Source organism: Phyllobates terribilis, unplaced genomic scaffold, assembly GCF_046119375.1.
Source record: "Phyllobates terribilis strain yellow unplaced genomic scaffold, ASM4611937v1 Scaffold_8__6_contigs__length_399053987, whole genome shotgun sequence".
Classification (NCBI taxonomy): domain Eukaryota; kingdom Metazoa; phylum Chordata; class Amphibia; order Anura; family Dendrobatidae; genus Phyllobates; species Phyllobates terribilis.
The window spans coordinates 219,330,987-219,349,691 of NW_027362768.1; positions in this window are offsets into that span (position 1 = coordinate 219,330,987).

The window sequence follows — 18,705 nt, forward strand, 5'->3', positions numbered from 1 at the left end:
TTTAGAACAATAAAGAATTGTGTGTTTATTTCAATTAAAGGACTTTATTCTGGGTGTTTTTGTTTTTCTTTAACTTTGACTATGGGGTTAGTAATGGGGGTGTCTTATAGACGCCTTTCCATTACTAACTGGGCTTGATGTCAGCTGGCATTATAAGCTGACATCAACCCCAGCCCTATTACCCCACTGCCACCCCTACAGGGCAGTGGGAAGAGCGAGGCTAAGTGCCAGAATTGGCACATCCTATGGATGCGCCATTTCTGGGGCGGCTGACGGCTGGTGTTTCTCGCCTGGGAGGGGGCCAATATTCATGGCACCCTTCCTGGGCTATTAAAATCAGCCCCCAGCTGTCTGCCTAGCCTTTGCTAGCTATTAAATTAGGGGGGACCCCACGTTATTTTTTGGGGGGGGTTCCCCCATTTTAATAGCTAGTAAAGGCTAGGTATTCAGCTGGGGGCTGATATTAGTAGCCTGGGAAGCTCCGTGGGTATTACCCCCTTCCCAGGCTTCAAACATTTGCCCCAGCTGTCTGCTTAACCTCCACTAGAGCCTAAAATTAAGGGGAACCCCACGCCAATTTTTTTTTAAATAAATCCTTTATTTTAACACTAAATGACAAGTACAGTAACCAACACTATCACTGTACTTCATATATATGTGACTGACATGTTTCTATGTATCTAATCTATGTGTGAAGCTCTATTCTGTCTGTTATAAATTGTCGGGTACAGATGCTGAATTGCCGGCCGGCTTTTTTAAAGAGACGGTGCATGAAAACACTAATATTTTTTTAAATAAATCCTTTACACTAAATGACAAGTACAGTAAGCAACACTGTCACTGTACTTCATATATATGTGACTGACATGTTTCTATCTATCTAATCTATGTGTGAAGCTCTATTCTGTTTGTTATAAATTGTCGGGTACAGATGCTGAATAGAGATGAGCGTTGTTCTACTCGAACTGTTCGCCAATCTCAAATTCGAGCTGTTTTGGGCGGTGTTCGAGCCGTTCGGCGAACACGAACAATTTGAGAAAAATTTGTCTGTTCGAGGTTATGTTCGATAACTGTTCGTGCACCAAAATCATAACTGGATTTTTTCTCAGTAATGATGAAAATTAATGTTAATACGCAGTTTGAGTGTACAGCGGGGTGGGGGGAGGGGCAGGGGATGGATCTCTGCAGGAACAATGAAGATCTCCATTTTTTTTTCTCTTTCCCGCATTTGCAGTGGTGAGGTGCAATCTGTCAGCCTATCAGCAGCGCACACACGGAGCGAAGTGCTTTTTTTCACACAAGCAAGGGCATGTGTCATTGGCAGTGTATGTCACATGTCCTTGCCCTATAAGACCAAGCCATTTTCCCCGTCGCCACCATTTTCTCACTGCTGCAGCTGCGTTTTAGACGGCACCGCTGTTGCTGTGTGCGCTATACCTTTTTAATTTCAAGCCAATTTTCGCACAAATATACAGATAGCTTGGCAGTAGGGAATAGTTGTGATTGCAGTCCTTTTAAGGACTAGGTTACAGCATTTCCTACGACTTTTATCAGGGAGGTCTGTGCTCTTAAATAGATAGGTTGTGGGAGTAAAGACTAATTGTAATTGGAGTCCTTTTCAGGACTAGGTTACATCAGTTCCTATCAGTTTTTGCCAGGCAGGTCTGTGCCAGGGCTGTGCAAGTTTTTTTCACAGCATTTGGCTGAATCTAGCAAAGCTAATCCTTTTTGGCCTATTGCAGAGTGTGTTAGTCAGTGGAGTAGCCTATCTGTGTTGCAAGATATACCATCTGTGTATAGAATACCAATTTTTTTACTGCACCTAGTGAAGTAAAATCTTTTGGGCATAGCATCATTCTATTAGTCCATCTATACTGACCTCCATCAGGTTGCAAATTAAAACTAATTTTTATCTGCATCTACAGTACCTCTGAAAAAATATTGGGCTTCTAGCTGTGTGTGGGTCTTGTTCTATTAATCCATCTATACTGACCTCCATCAGGTTGCAAACTGAATATAATTTTTTTCTGCATCTAGCTCTGAAAAAATATTTGGGCTTCTAGCGGTGTGTGGGACTTGGTCTATTAGTCCACCTATACTGACCTCCATCAGGTTGCAAATTAAAAATATTTTTTTTCTGCATCTAGCTCTGAAAAAATATTTGGGCTTCTAGCAGTGTGTGGGACTTGTTCTATTAGTCCATCTATAGTGACCTCCATCAGGTTGCAAATTGAATAAAAAAAAATTCTGCATCTAGCTCTGAAAAAATATTTGGGCTTCTAGCAGTGTGTGGGACTTGGTCTATTAGTCCATCTATACTGACCTCCATCAGGTTGCAAATTAAAAATAATTTTTTTCTTCATTTAGCTCTGAAAAAATATTTGGGCTTCTAGCAGTGTGTGGAACTTGTTCTATTAGTCCTTCTATACTGACCTCCAGCAGGTTGCAAATTGAATATAATTTTTTTCTGCATCTAGCTCTGAAAAAATATTTGGGCTTCTAGCAGTGTGTGGGACTTGGTCTATTAGTCCATCTATACTGACCTCCATCAGGTTGCAAACTGAATATAATTTTTTTCTGCATCTAGCTCTGAAAAAATATTTGGGCTTCTAGCGGTGTGTGGGACTTGGTCTATTAGTCCATCTATACTGACCTCCATCAGGTTGCAAATTAAAAATAATTTTTTTCTGCATCTAGCTCTGAAAAAATATTTGGGCTTCTAGCAGTGTGTGGGACTTGTTCTATTAGTCCATCTATAGTGACCTCCATCAGGTTGCAAATTGAATAAAAAAAATTTCTGCATCTACCTCTGAAAAAATATTTGGGCTTCTAGCAGTGTGTGGGACTTGGTCTATTAGTCCATCTATACTGACCTCCATCAGGTTGCAAATTAAAAATAATTTTTTTCTTCATTTAGCTCTGAAAAAATATTTGGGCTTCTAGCAGTGTGTGGGACTTGTTCTATTAGTCCTTCTATACTGACCTCCAGCAGGTTTTAAATTGAATATAATTTTTTTCTGCATCTAGCTCTGAAAAAATGTTTGGGCTTCTAGCAGTGTGTGGGACTTGGTCTATTAGTCCATCTATACTGACCTCCATCAGTTTGCAAACTGAATATATTTTTTTCTGCATCTACCTCTGAAAAAATATTCGGCTTCTAGCTGTGTGTGGGACTTGTTGTATTAGTCCATCTATACTGACCTCCATCAGGTTGCAAACTGAATATATTTTTTTCTGCATCTACCTCTGAAAAAATATTGGGCTTCTAGCTGTGTGTGGGTCTTGTTCTATTAATCCATCTATACTGACCTCCATCAGGTTGCAAACTGAATATAATTTTTTTCTGCATCTAGCTCTGAAAAAATATTTGGGCTTCTAGCGGTGTGTGGGACTTGGTCTATTAGTCCATCTATACTGACCTCCATCAGGTTGCAAATTAAAAATAATTTTTTTCTGCATCTAGCTCTGAAAAAATATTTGGGCTTCTAGCAGTGTGTGGGACTTGTTCTATTAGTCCATCTATAGTGACCTCCATCAGGTTGCAAATTGAATAAAAAAATTTTCTGCATCTAGCTCTGAAAAAATATTTGGGCTTCTAGCAGTGTGTGGGACTTGGTCTATTAGTCCATCTATACTGACCTACATCAGGTTGCAAATTAAAAATAATTTTTTTCTTCATTTAGCTCTGAAAAAATATTTGGGCTTCTAGCAGTGTGTGGGACTTGTTCTATTAGTCCTTCTATACTGACCTCCAGCAGGTTGCAAATTGAATATATTTTTTTTCTGCATCTAGCTCTGAAAAAATATTTGGGCTTCTAGCAGTGTGTGGGACTTGTTCTATTAGTCCACCTATACTGACCTCCATGAGGTTGCAAATTAAAACTAATTTTTTTCTGCATCTAACTCAGCCAATAGTTTTGGCCTAATACCACAGTTTGGCCACTCAGCTCTGCTCGGTTACCATCCATTGTTTTTTTGTGCAAACAACTCCAGAGTTGTGAATTAGTTAACCACCAAAATGAGTGGAAAAAGGCCTGCTGCTGGTGGAAAGGGGAATAGGCGTGTTGGGAAGGGGAAAAAAGGTTGTGTCCGTGGGGTAGGTGCAGAAGAAAGACCATCTTCCAGCCAAACTAAAATGTCTACTTCTTTTAGCGGGCAATGTGATAAGATCCCTTTCTTACGGCCACGCCAATCGCTACAAATTCCAGATGAGGCACAAAAACAGCAGGTGCTTCAACGGATATCAAGTGCTCCTTTAAGTGGGCTCTCCTCCACATCAACTTCAACATCACAAATACTCCAGTCCTCAAAGGTGTCACCCAAATCGCACTTGCTTCCTCACAGCTCCCAAATCTCCAGCTGCCCGTCTGAGTATGAGGTAGAACAGATGGTTGAGTCTGCAGAGCTGTTTACTCATACTATAGCCTGGGAATCAGAGGTCGACTCCAGCGCTTCTGTGAATCCAGATGAGGAAATGATCTGCACTGATGCCCAGAATCTTTATGAGTCGGATTCAGGACCAGACGCAGAAGGTTCTGACCATAATGTAGACCCTCATTCCCAAACTGTAACTCCTGTTGGTGGAGACAATGAGGAAGACGATGATAAGACTCAAATACCTGATTGGAGCGACAACTTTAGTTTTTTGTCAGGGCAGGAACAGGTTGGCTCTGAGGACGACGGGTGTGATAACGCACAGGGTGATGATGATGAGGTCGGAGTTCCCACTTACTGTCAACCCACAGTCAGCCAAGAGATGAGGTCAGCAGAGGAGGTGGAGGAAGATGCTAGTGACGACGAGGTCAGGTTGCGCCTTCCTGGACAGAGACATAGTACTGGAAGCACGTCAACAACTGCATCCTCAAACACAACTCTGCCTCTCACCACAAGTCGTGGTGGCTCTTCAGGTCGCATGGGTGCTAAGCCTTGCATAGCCTGGGCATTTTTTCAGATCGATAAAGATGACCCAACTCGTGTTATCTGTAACATTTGTCAGCAAAAGCTAAGTAGAGGCCAAAAAATACATAGTTTGAGTACTTCATGCATGAACCGGCACATGGACATGAAGCATAAGTTGCAGTGGGAAGCTCAGTGTGCTACAATGCGGCCCAGCCGGCCGGGCCAACCACCGTCTGCCATATCTTGTGCATCCGCGGCCTCTTCATCCTCTGTGACTGGGGGGACAGCAGTCACACCTGTTTTGGGGCGCAGACCTGCCACCTCTTTACCTGCAACAGCCAGCGTGATTGGCAGGTCATCATTTTCTTTGGAGGTGGTAACACCAGCTGGTGTTGAGCGCTGTCCGGCATCGATAGCACCACCTTTGGATGAAGGCATCCTAACATGTCCGCCTGCATCTTCCTCACAGACCGGCAGTTTGCCGGGGACACCCTTATCAACCCCGTCTAAGCACAATAGCCAGCCCTCGGTCCCTCAGATGTGGACAAGTAAAAGACCATTTCCTCCTAGCCATGAGAAAGCTAAGAGGTTGAATTTCACCATCTGCAAGCTCTTGGCTACAGAAATGCTGCCTTTCCGCCTGGTGGACACAGAGGATTTTCAAGACCTTATGTCCGTCGCAGTGCCCCAGTACCAGATGCCCAGTCGGCACTACTTCTCAAAGAAAGGTGTGCCTGCGCTCCACCAGCATGTCGCACACAACATCACCGCTTCTTTGAGAAACTCTGTGTGTGACAGGGTGCATTTCACCACAGACACTTGGACGAGTAGGCATGGACAGGGGCGTTACATGTCGCTGACTGGGCACTGGGTAACTATGGTGACAGCAGGACAAGGGGCTGCTGTCCAAGTCTTGCCGTCCCCACGAGTTGTGCGTCAATCCTCTTTATGTCAAAGTTCCTCCACTGCTTCTGCCTCCTCAACCTCCTCTCGGTCTTCCACCTGCACCCAAAGCCTGTCTGGTCATGCCACAAGCTTTCTAACTGCGCAGAAGGGATCCTGCACACCTCCTTACTATGCTGGCAGTAGGGCTCAACGTCATCAGGCGGTTTTTACATTGAAATGTCTGGGAAATGTGAGTCACACAGCTGAGGAGTTGTGGTCAGCTCTGGAGAACCAAGTTCATGAATGGTTGTCTCCACTGGACCTGAAACCAGGGAAGGCCGTGTGCGACAATGCTGCAAACCTGGGTGCGGCCCTTCGCCGGGGCAATGTCACACACGTGCCTTGTATGGCTCACGTGTTGAACCTGGTTGTCCAGCAATTTTTAGCCCAGTATCCCAGACTAGATGGCCTTCTGCAGAGGGCACGGTCGCTGTGTGCTCACTTCCGCCGTTCGCATCCCGCAGCTCAGCGACTTACATCTCTACAGAAGTCGTTGGGCCTGCCACTTCACTGGCTAAAATGCGATGTGCCTACCCGGTGGAATTCAACTCTGCACATGTTGCAGCGACTGTGGCAGCACCGACAAGCCCTGGTGCAATACGTTCTGACGTATAGCCTGGGCCAACGAGATTCAGAGGTGGGGCAAATCACGCTGGAGGAGTGGTCTCAGATCAGGGACCTATGCACCCTTCTGCACAGTTTTGAAATGGCGACGAAGATGTTTAGTGCTGACGATGCCATTATCAGCATGACTATTCCGGTGATTTACATGCTGGAGCACATGTTAAACAGAATTCGGAGTCAGGTGGTGGCACAAGAGGAGGTGGAGGAAGTAGAGGAGGAGGAGTTGTATGCGGAAGGGCTAACATCTGCAAGGTCCAGACGGTCGGCAGCACCAAGGCGGCAGGCATGTGAGGGTGGGGGAGATGATTTTACCAGGGCGCATGGTAGCAGCCAAACTAGTGAGGAAGGTGCAGGAGCCCAGGAAGAAGTGGAGGACGAACTGATGGAAGACTCATCAGATGAGGGAGACCTTGATCACATTTCTATTGTGCGAGGTTGGGGGGAGAGGACAGAGGAAGGAAGCATGATTGTTACCTCGCCACCAACACAACAGGGACTTGGTGCTCCTGGATGCGCAACACACATGAGTGCCTTCTTGCTGCACTACCTGCAACATGACCCTCGAATTGTGAGAATTAGAAATAATCCTGACTACTGGGTTGCCACACTGTTAGATCCCCGGTACAAAAGTAAATTTGCAGAAATTATTCCTGCCATAGAAAGGGATGCACGCATGCAGGAGTATCAGCAGAGACTGTTGCAGAATCTTACATGTGCTTTTCCACAACCAGTGGTGCACGTAGTGAATCTCACAGTTCCAACTTGCCAACCGTGGGACCGTCAAGTGTTCAGCACTCAAACCGTAACAGAACCACAGTATCTGCTGGTAACATCAATTTTGCGGAATCATTTCACCACTTTTTTAGCCCATCCTTTGCAAGGCCACAGGAGACAAGAAGTCTGACACATAGTCAACGCCTAGAGACGATGGTACAGGAGTATCTCCAAGTAAACATTGAAGCCACGACTGTGTCACTGGACCCTTGCTCTTTTTGGGCTTCCAATCTGGATAAATGGCCGGAGCTAGCCACTTACGCCTTGGAGATCTTGTCATGCCCCGCAGCCAGCATTCTTTCTGAATGTGTGTTTAGCGCTGCTGGTGGTGTGCTGACAGATAAACGCACGCGGCTCTCCACTGATAATGTAGACAGACTCACGTTCATAAAGATGAACAAATCATGGATCCGAAACGACTTTTCTACCCCTGTGTCATCCTGGGGAGAGTAAAAGCTTGATGATTGGTTAAAATCACCCTACCAACCGTTTTAAGCTTTCAAATTACTAATCATGTTTATCTGTATCTTGACTGGAAAATAATTTGGGCTTTGTAGCAGTGTGCAGCACTGATCCTATTAGGCCATCTATACTAAAGCTTCACCAGATTTAAAATTAAAAATAATTTTTAGCTGCATCTAGCCCGGAAAATAATTTTGGTGCTCCGAGATGCGCAAGACACATAAGTGCCTTCTTGCTGCACTACCTGCAGCATGACCCTCATATTGTCAGAATTCGAAGTAATCATGACTACTAGGTTGCCACACTCTTAGATCCCCCAAACTTTTCGATCAACCTTTTCATTTTAATAAAGACCAAAAAAATGGTCATTTTTGAAATTATAAGCATTAGCAGGTTGTTAGAAACTGAAATCAAACAGTTTTCAACTCAAAACTTTGTTCTAGGTGATGTTATATTTTCACATAGGACCCCTTGTTCGAAAGGAGCTTCTGAACTCTCTCGTCCATTGAATTTGTCAGGTTTTGGATGGTTTCTGCTTCAATTGTTTTGCATGAGGACAGAATACCCTCCCAGAGCTGTTGCTTAGATGTGAACTGCCTCCCGCCATCATAGACACTCCTTTTAATGATGCTCCAAAGGTTCTGAATGGGGTAGAGGTCAGGGGAGCATGGGGGTCACACCATAAGTTTGTCCCCTTTTATGCCCATATCAGCCAGAGATGCAGATGTTTTATGTGCAGCATGAGATGGTGCATTATCATGCAGAAAAATGATCTTGCTGTGAAATACACAATTCTTCTTCTTGAACCATGGCAGGAAGTGCTGTTTGAGAAAATCCACATACATTATGGAGTTCATCTTTAGCGCCTTCAGGGATCCTAAAGGGGCCGACAATCTCTCTCCCCATGATTCCAGCCCAAAACATTACTCCACCTCCTCCTTGTTGGCGCTGTAGCCGTGTTTGCGTGGGGTGTCCATCAACCAGCCATCCTCCACTCCATCCATCTGGACCATCGAGCGCTGCACGGCACTCATCCGTGAACAAAACAGTTTTGAAATCAGTCTTCATGTAATGTTTGGCCCACTGGAGCCGTTTCTGCTTGTGTGAAGTGGATAGAGGAGGTCGACAGGATGGCGTATGCACAGCTGCAAACCTCTGAAGGACCCTGCATCTTGTTGTTCGGGGGACGTTGGAGGCACAAGCAGCTTCAAAAACTTGTCTGCTGCTATGACAAGGCTTTTTTGCCGCTGCTCTTTCAACCAGACGTAAATGCCTGTAGGAAAGAGTCCTCAATTTGCCCTTATCAGCACGCACACGTGTGTACTGTGAATCAGCTACATACTTCTTGATTGCCAAGACACTTCATCCTGATCATCGCACAATGTTGATTGTAGTCATGCCTTGACCTAAACACTCCACAATTTGTTGCTTCTCAGCAGCCGACACATCCTTTTTCTTTCCCATTTTGGCAGAAAATGTAGGCTGCTTAATAATGTGAGAGAGCCTTCTTAAGTAGTCTTGCCTTTCATTGGACACACCTGCCAAACTAATTAGCACAGGTGTCTGCAATTGCTTACAGTGATATAAAGAGCCCTGACACACATCACCATCAATGAGTTTAACTGACAAACAAACAAATTCTTCCCTTATCACTCCTAAACACTTTTTGCATAATAATTTGGAACGCAGTGTACATGTGCTTTTCCACAAAACACCAGTGGTTCACGTAGTGAATCTTACAGTTCTAACTTGCCAACCGTGGTCTGTATGGAGTTGTTCAATAAAGGGCCCAAAATTAAGATAACATAGATGGGAGAGGTCTCTATGAATAGGAATTCCTAAGTATTTGATACCCTGTGAGGGCCAGGCAAAGGGAAAGTTGGACTGGATGGAATCCTATATGGATTTAGGGAGGGAGACATCGAGGGCCTCAGACTTCGCTGCATTGATTTTAAAATTTTACCATGTAACAAAGTGATCTATTTCAGCCATAACAGCATGGATGGATATATGTGATTGAGTGATATATACTAGGACATCATCAGCAAATAGAGAGCACTTGTACTCGGTGCCTCCCACCTCAATCCACCTAATATTGGGGTTATGGCGAATTGATGAGAGCAGGTGCTCCGTCACTAGGATGTATAAGAGAGGGGACAGAGGACATCCCTGCCTTGTCCCATTGGTGATTGTGAAAGGTGATGAAAATGTTCTGACGCACCCCCTGGGCCTTGGGACACCCGGAGCCGAACCCTTTTTGGTGGATGCTGGTGGTTGTAGTCTTCCTGGCGGCGACCCGGTTCCGTGGCTCAGGGCGGTCAAACCAGTGGCGGAACTATTTATGTGGTTTTGATGTTTAAATGTCCGACTATGCCACCCGTGGATTGCGGTCAGAGTGAACCGCCGCTACAGGGCAGACCGCTGAGGCTGGTGTTGTGGGTGCAGCAGAGCGTAGCATAACTCCCCACGGGAGGAGTATAGCCTCAGGGCAGTGTATGCGGAGGATGGGGGTGATGGTGCAGGGCAGCAGCAGTAATGACACGGAGTCAGTGATGCAGTTCAGGGCCTTTACTCACAGTTCTTATTATCCAGACCACGTCTGCAGGTAACGGCTGCCCACGTCGTACTGTGCTCACCAGGTGAGGGGCTCAGACAACTCCCAGATAACTTTGGAGCACTTCACAGGACCCCCTTTGTGTGTCCTTTGTCTGGCCTTTCTTACCAACTCTTCTGTCCGGCTGCCTCGGGCCTCCTCTTGTTAAACTTGGCGCCAGTTTCCCTGACCCTATGTGGTGCCTTCCTAGCGGGTGTAGCGAGGGGCTGCGCCACATAAAATGTCAGAGCCTCCGGTTTCTAGCTGAGGGTCGTTTCCTGCCTCCACTAGTTCGGGGACCGGTCTCCCCCTTTGGCCTGACCCCTCCACGCAGGTGGATTCGGGCGTGCGGTGGCGACTCGCCCGTCCGCACCCCTGGGATCCCTTCATTCCTCGTTCCTGGAGCCTTCTCCGCTCCTCTTCCTTCCTTCTCCCTCTTCCAGGCCTGGGCCTCTGTTACTAGGCCCGCCTCCGGAGCAGAGCTCATGCAGAGCCCCTGCTCCCTGCCACTTCTGCTCAGACTTCTCTGCACTGAACTAAGATGGTGCCCACCTTTTATACTCCCTTCTCAATGCACCCAGGAACTGCTTCCTCCCTGCTCCTGCACTACAGGGTTCCCCTTCCTCAGTGTTCCCTCCCCCCACTCCAGCCAGGGACAGGGACTGTCGTGCCCATCTCAGGGGCATATTGGTCGCCCTGCCCCACGGCAATGTGGTGTAATGCATGCAGGTGTCGGGTCCTGATCCACACTCCATCCTTACCTGAGAGTGAGATATCACACCTCTGGGTGAGGTGCAATACCTCTGTAGCAACCGAGCCCTCAGGGTGCTACAGTTCCATTTATCTTCAGCCTAGGTGACGTATTGTGATACAGGGCCGTGATTTTGGCTATAAAAGGGTCCCCTAGACCCCTACCCCAAGCTTTTTAAGAGAATCATATATGGCGTGCCAGGAGACTCTATGGAATGCTTTCTCAGCATCCAACGAGAGTATCTAATTACAAATTTTTAACTGCATCTAGCCCAGGAAATACTTTGTGCCTAGTAGCAGTGTCTGCTAGTCAGCGGATTATCCCGGCTGTTAAGCAAGCTACACCACCTGTAGTTTAGACACTTAATTTTTTCAAAGGAAATGCTTCGGGACCATGGGATACTTAGTGAAGAGCATCAGGAGGCACCCCAAGGCATAGGGGCTGGGACTGGCAGTAGGATGCCTTGCGGTGGACAGCCGAGCTCGATCCTTAAAAAAGCTTTTTAACTGCAGCAGCTTTAGTGGACGCTACTGGAGCTGGAATTACGTGGCTGCTGGCATGAGACCTGCCCTCCAATAGATCCTTGTAAATGGATTTAAAGTGTATTCATTCAAATTAGAGAGACAATTTAAATTAAAAAGCTTAGAGCTGCCTCCACCACAGGGGGGCTCGCTCTACCCACCAGCGGACAGGCACCAGTATTGGGAGAGGGGGGCTGGCCATCAGGGTTCACCGCGGCTCTGGCACAAACCCGGCGACACGGAGGTGACACGGGCAGGAGCGGACTGGCCGTGTCGGCTTCTCACTTTTTGGATTTTAGAAGGGCATGACATGCCTATATCTGTGTCTCCCCCTCCTTTTACTCCTCCACCTCTTTTCTTTTCGCATGACTATATGTACTTGTCACTTTTCCATGTGTTAGTTATGTCTTCTGAGCAGTTTGTCAGCTTTTGGACACCTTTGAAGGTGTTTTCTATGTGTTTCTATGTGTTTTTGTTTGCCTGCCATTGGTTTTAACGGTGTTCGAAGGTGTTCGACGAACAGTTCGACGAACAGTTCGGCGAACACACGGGTGTTCGACGAACCGAACCGAACTCGAACACTACGGGGGTGGCTCAACACTAGTCAGGACAACTAGGGTTAGCGTCAGGACAACTAGGGTTAGCGTCAGGACAACTAGGGTTAGCGTCAGGACAACTAGGGTTAGCGTCAGGACTAGTGTTGAGCGATACCTTCCGATATCAGGAAATATCGTATCGGATTGGATCGGGCCGATATCCAAAAAGTGTCGGATACCGCCGATTCCGATACCGGAAACCAATGCAAGTCAATGGGACACAAATATCGGAATGAAAATAAACCCTTTCTTTCCTTGTAGGTTAATTCTACATGAAGTAAAACAACTAAGAATAATGTAGAATGACATGAAAAGCCGGCAATTCAGCAGCGGCATACACCGGTACCCGACAGTTTACAACAGAAAGAATAGAGCTTCACACATAGATTAGATAGATAGAACCATGTCAGTCACATATATATGAAGTACAGTGACAGTGTTGCTTACAGAACTTGTCATTTAGTGTAAAGGATTTATTTAAAAAAATATTAGTGTTTTCATGCACCGTCTCTTTAAAAAAGCCGGCCGGCAATTCAGCATCTGTACCCGACAATTTATAACAGACAGAATAGAGCTTCACACATAGATTAGATAGATAGAAACATGTCAGTCACATATCTATGAAGTACAGTGACAGTGTTGCTTACTGTACTTGTCATTTAGTGTAAAGGATTTATTTAAAAAAATATTAGTGTTTTCATGCACCGTCTCTTTAAGAAAGCCGGCCGGCAATTCAGCAGCGGTACCCGACAATTTATAACAGACAGAATAGAGCTTCACACATAGATTAGATACATAGAAACATGTCAGTCACATATATATGAAGTACAGTGATAGTGTTGGTTACTGTACTTGTCATTTAGTGTTAAAATAAAGGATTTATTTAAAAAAAGATTGGCGTGGGGTTCCCCTTAATTTTAGGCTCTAGTGGAGGTTAAGCAGACAGCTGGGGCAAATGTTTGAAGCCTGGGAAGGGGGTAATACCCACGGAGCTTCCCAGGCTACTAATATCAGCCCCCAGCTGAATACCTAGCCTTTACTAGCTATTAAAATGGGGGAACCCCCCCAAAAAAATAACGTGGGGTCCCCCCTAATTTAATAGCTAGCAAAGGCTAGGCAGACAGCTGGGGGCTGATTTTAATAGCCCAGGAAGGGTGCCATGAATATTGGCCCCTCCCAGGCTAGAAACACCAGCCGTCAGCCGCCCCAGAAATGGCGCATCCATAGGATGCGCCAATTCTGGCACTTAGCCTCGCTCTTCCCACTGCCCTGTAGCGGTGGCAGTGGGGTAATAGGGCTGGGGTTGATGTCAGCTTATAATGCCAGCTGACATCAAGCCCAGATTAGTAATGGAGAGGCGTCTATAAGACACCCCCATTACTAACCCCATAGTCAAAGTTAAAGAAAAACACAAACACCCAGAATAAAGTCCTTTAATTGAAATAAACACACTATTCTTTATTGTTCTAAATTAAACCATACTTACAGTCACGCCCATTCCAGCTGAAGCCAACGATCTCCTGCAATAAAAGAAAAATAATAAAGCAACATCATCCTTACCTTTCCATGGTTCCCACGACAGCTTCAGCTCTGCTACATCGAGATGACAGGCTGGACCGCAGCAGAACGCTGCCATCCAGCCTGTCATCCCGCGGACACTGAGAAGCGCAGGCATGCTTGCGCTCCTCAGTGTCTGGCTGTGACGGCATAAAGATGAGCCGAGGTCATGTCCAATGAACTCAGCTCACCTCATGCACGTCACTGACAGCGTGGGAAAATTCTCACGCTGAAGCGCTGAGTGCAGGAGAATTCTCCCAATAATTAAAAAAAATTTATGTGGGGCTTCGCCCTATATTTGTGTCCAGTCAGGTACAGCAGGCAGGAACGGGCTGCCCCCAACCACCAGCAGCCTATTTGTACCTGGTTGGACACAACAATATAGGGAAGCCCTTTTTTTCTTAATTATTCCATGAATTTCATGAAATAATTAAAAAAAAAAAAACGTGGAGCTTCTCCCTATTTTTGTGTCCAGCCAGGTACAACTAGGCAGCTGGGGGATGGAATCTGCAGCGCAGGGAGGCCCAAGCTTTCTGCCCCCCCCCCCGCTGAAAATTGCAGTCTGCAGCCGCCCCGGAAAATGGCGCGTTCATAGAAGCTGGATGCTGTACCTGGCTGGCATACAAAAATATGGCGAAGCCCACGTCAAAAGTTTTGGGAAAAATTAATTAAAAAATAAATAATAATTTAGGGACTGCATCTTTATTAACTCCTCAAATATCATTTAGTGTTAAAATAAAGGATTTATTTTAAAAAAAAATGGCGTGGGATTCCCCAGAATTTTAGTCTCTAGCGGAGGTTAAGCAGACGGCTGGGGCAGATGTTTGAAGCCTGGGAAGGGGGTAAAACCCACGGAGCTTCCCAGGCTACTAATATCAGCCCCCAGCTGAATACCTAGCCTTTACTAGCTATTAAAATGGGGGACCCCCCCAAAAAATGACGTGGGGTCCCCCCTATTTTAATAGCTAGCAAAGGCTAGGCAGACAGCTGGGGGCTGATATTAATAGCCCAGGAAGGGTGCCATGAATAATGGCCCCCTCCCAGGCTAGAAACACCAGCTGTCAGCCGCCCCAGAAATGGCGCATCCATATGATGCGCCAATTCTGGCACTTAGCCTCGCTCTTCCACGCTGCCCTGGTGCGGTGGCAGGGGGTAATAGTGGTAGGGTTCATGTCAGCGCCAGCTGCCATGAAGCCCAGGTTAGTAATGATGTGCGTCTATAAGACACCCCCATTACTGACCTACAAAGTGTTAAAAAGAAAAAACACACTACACCCAGAAAAAAATAATTTATTTGAAATAAAACACACAATTTTATTTAATTCTTAGTTTACTAAAAATAATAGTTACCTGTCCACGTTCCTGCGCTGATCTCCCATGCACAGCTGTCACATCTGGAGATGGTGACAGCTGTGCATGGCTGCGGTAAGCTCACACTGCCGGGAACACGTCCGCTCCCGGCAGCGGGAGCCCCTGACTGAGGTCACCGGAGTGCATTCAGGCAGCGCAGCTCCGGAGACCTCCTTTACGGCAGTGCTGTACCATGGGAATTTCTCACGATACAGCAGGACCGTAAAGGAGCTAACCGGAGCAGCGCTGCCTGAACTCCGGCGAACCCCTACGGCCCCGTCATTCTAGCGGCGGCAGCGGTTCAGAGCGGTCACATTCTATGTGGCTGCTCTGAACTGGAGATCTTCGTGGGACACTCGTGGACTACTATGGAGGGGTATGGATAAGGTTGTGGTTTATTATTTTATATCTTATTACAGGAGATCGATGGCTTCGGGGAATTAGGTGTCTAGGTGAGTATAGTTGTAGTTTTTTATTTTTTACTTTATTTTAGGTGGCGATCGGCGGGGACAGGTAATGTATGAACTAATTTATTGTAGGTAACCACTGGCCACCAATGACATGTATTTAACATTTATTGGGGACACAGTAGGGCAATTTATATAGCAGGATCAGGCTGATGGGAACTACTGCTCCCATCGAGCTGATCCTGCTGGCACGAGTGGACAGGGGACAGACATAGGCCGATGGGAGTAGTAGTGTCACATCGGCCTATGTCTGCCTGCATGCACAGACACCGCGCACACCCGCACAAACATCGCACAGACACCCCGCACACACACGCAGGCATCGCACAGACACATCGCACAGACACCGCGCACACCCGCACACACTCGCAGACATCTCACAGACACCGCACACACTCGCAGACATCTCACAGACACCGCACACACTCGCAGACAGACGCACAGACACCCGCACACACCAATCATGACGGGTCTGGGAGGTGAGGCTGACCTGTGCGGCCGTGGGAAAGTTCATGTCAGTTCATGCAGTCAAGCATGAACTCACATGAACCCTCTGAGGACACCGCGGCGACTTCAAATGAACAGCTGATCGGCATCACCTGATACCTCAGCTGTTCATTTGAAATAACCGGCGGGAAAGCGCAGCACAGAACGGGAAAGCCGGCGGTGAAGTCTTTTCACTGCCGGCTTCACCGCCCGGGTCCTTCGCTCCTTGGTGCTGCGCTCCCCGCCCGGTCCTAATTTACGATTGGGATTGGAGGTGGCGAGGGGAGCGGAGGATCGGGGTGGGAGGCTGCGGGGAAGCAGTATGGGGCTGTGTGATTGTTTAAAAGCCGGCGGCTTTTTACCGCGCGCCGGCTTTTAAACAATCAGGAGAATTCTCCCCCGCTGGGATGGCATTCTGATGACAGGCTGGATCGCGCTGCCATCCAACTTGTCATCCTTCAGAGACAATGCAGAGCTCAGGCATTATGGGAACTTCCGATTCCGGTATTCGATATTGTAAAAGTATCGGAATTAAGTATCGGAATTCCGATACCGCGAATATCGACCGATACCCGATATTTCAGTATCGGAATGCTCAACACTAGTCAGGACAACTAGGGTTAGCGCCAGGACAACTAGGGTTAGCGCCAGGACAACTAGGGTTAGCGCCAGGACAACTAGGGTTAGCGCCAGGACAACTAGGGTTAGCGCCAGGACAACTAGGGTTAGCGCCAGGACAACTAGGGTTAGCGCCAGGACAACTAGGGTTAGCGCCAGGACAACTAGGGTTAGTGCCAGGACAACTAGGGTTAGCGCCAGGACAACTAGGGTTAGCGCCAGGACAACTGGGGTTAGCGCCAGGACAACTAGGGTTAGCGCCAGGACAACTAGGGTTAGCGTCAGGACAACTAGGGTTAGCGCCAGGACAACTAGGGTTAGCGCCAGGACAACTAGGGTTAGCGTCAGGACAACTAGGGTTAGCTTCAGGACAACTAGGGTTAGCGCCAGGACAACTAGGGTTAGCGCCAGGACAGCTAGGGTTAGCGTCAGGACAACTAGGGTTAGCGTCAGGACAGCTAAGGTTAGCATCAGGACAACTAGGGTTAGCGTCAGGACAAGTAGGGTTAGCGTCAGGACAACTAGGGTTAGCGTCAGGACAACTAGGGTTAGCGCCAGGACAACTAGGGTTAGCGCCAGGACAACTAGGGTTAGCGCCAGGACAACTAGGGTTAGCGCCAGGACAACTAGGGTTAGCGTCAGGACAACTAGGGTTAGCGCCAGGACAACTAGGGTTAGCGCCAGGACAACTAGGGTTAGCGTCAGGACAACTAGGGTTAGCGTCAGGACAACTAGGGTTAGCGTCAGGACAACTAGGGTTAGCGTCTGGACAACTAGGGTTAGCATCAGGACAACTAGGGTTAGCGTCAGGACAACTAGGGTTAGCGTCAGGACAACTAGGGTTAGCGCCAGGACAACTAGGGTTAGTGCCAGGACAACTAGGGTTAGTGCCAGGACAACTAGGGTTAGCACCAGGACAACTAGGGTTAGCGCCAGGACAACTAGGGTTAGCGCCAGGACAACTAGGGTTAGCGCCAGGACAACTAGGGTTAGCGCCAGGAAAACTAGGGTTAGCGTCAGGACAACTAGGGTTAGCGCCAGGACAACTAGGGTTAGCGTCAGGACAACTAGGGTTAGCTTCAGGACAACTAGGGTTAGCGCCAGGACAACTAGGGTTAGCGCCAGGACAGCTAGGGTTAGCGTCAGGACAGCTAGGGTTAGCGTCAGGACAACTAGGGTTAGCGTCAGGACAACTAGGGTTAGCGTCAGGACAACTAGGGATAGCGCCAGGACAACTAGGGTTAGCGCCAGGACAACTAGGGTTAGCGCCAGGACAACTAGGGTTAGCGCCAGGACAACTAGGGTTAGCGCCAGGACAACTAGGGTTAGCGCCAGGACAACTAGGGTTAGCGTCAGGACAACTAGGGTTAGCGCCAGGACAACTAGGGTTAGCACCAGGACAACTAGGGTTAGCGCCAGGACAACTAGGGTTAGCATCAGGACAACTAGGGTTAGCGCCAGGACAACTAGGGTTAGCTCCAGGACAACTAGGGTTAGCGCCAGGAAAACTAGGGTTAGCGTCAGGACAACTAGGGTTAGCGCCAGGACAACTAGGGTTAGCGTCAGGACAACTAGGGTTAGCTTCAGGACAACTAGGGTTAGCGCCAGGACAACTAGGGTTAGCGCCAGGACAGCTAGGGTTAGCGTCAGGACAACTAGGGTTAGCGTCAGGACAGCTAGGGTTAGCGTCAGCACAGCTAGGGTTAGCGTCAGGACAACTAGGGTTAGCGTCAGGACAACTAGGGTTAGCGCCAGGACAACTAGGGTTAGCGCCAGGACAACTATGTTTAGCGCCAGGACAACTAGGGTTAGCGCCAGGACAACTAGGGTTAGCGCCAGGACAACTAGGATTAGCGTCAGGACAACTAGGGTTAGCGTCAGGACAACTAGGGTTAGCGTCAGGACAACTAGGGTTAGCGTCTGGACAACTAGGGTTAGCGTCAGGACAACTAGGGTTAGCGTCAGGACAACTAGGGTTAGCGTCAGGACAATTAGGGTTAGCGTCAGGACAACTAGGGTTAGCGCCAGGACAACTAGGGTTAGCGCAAGGACAACTTGGGTT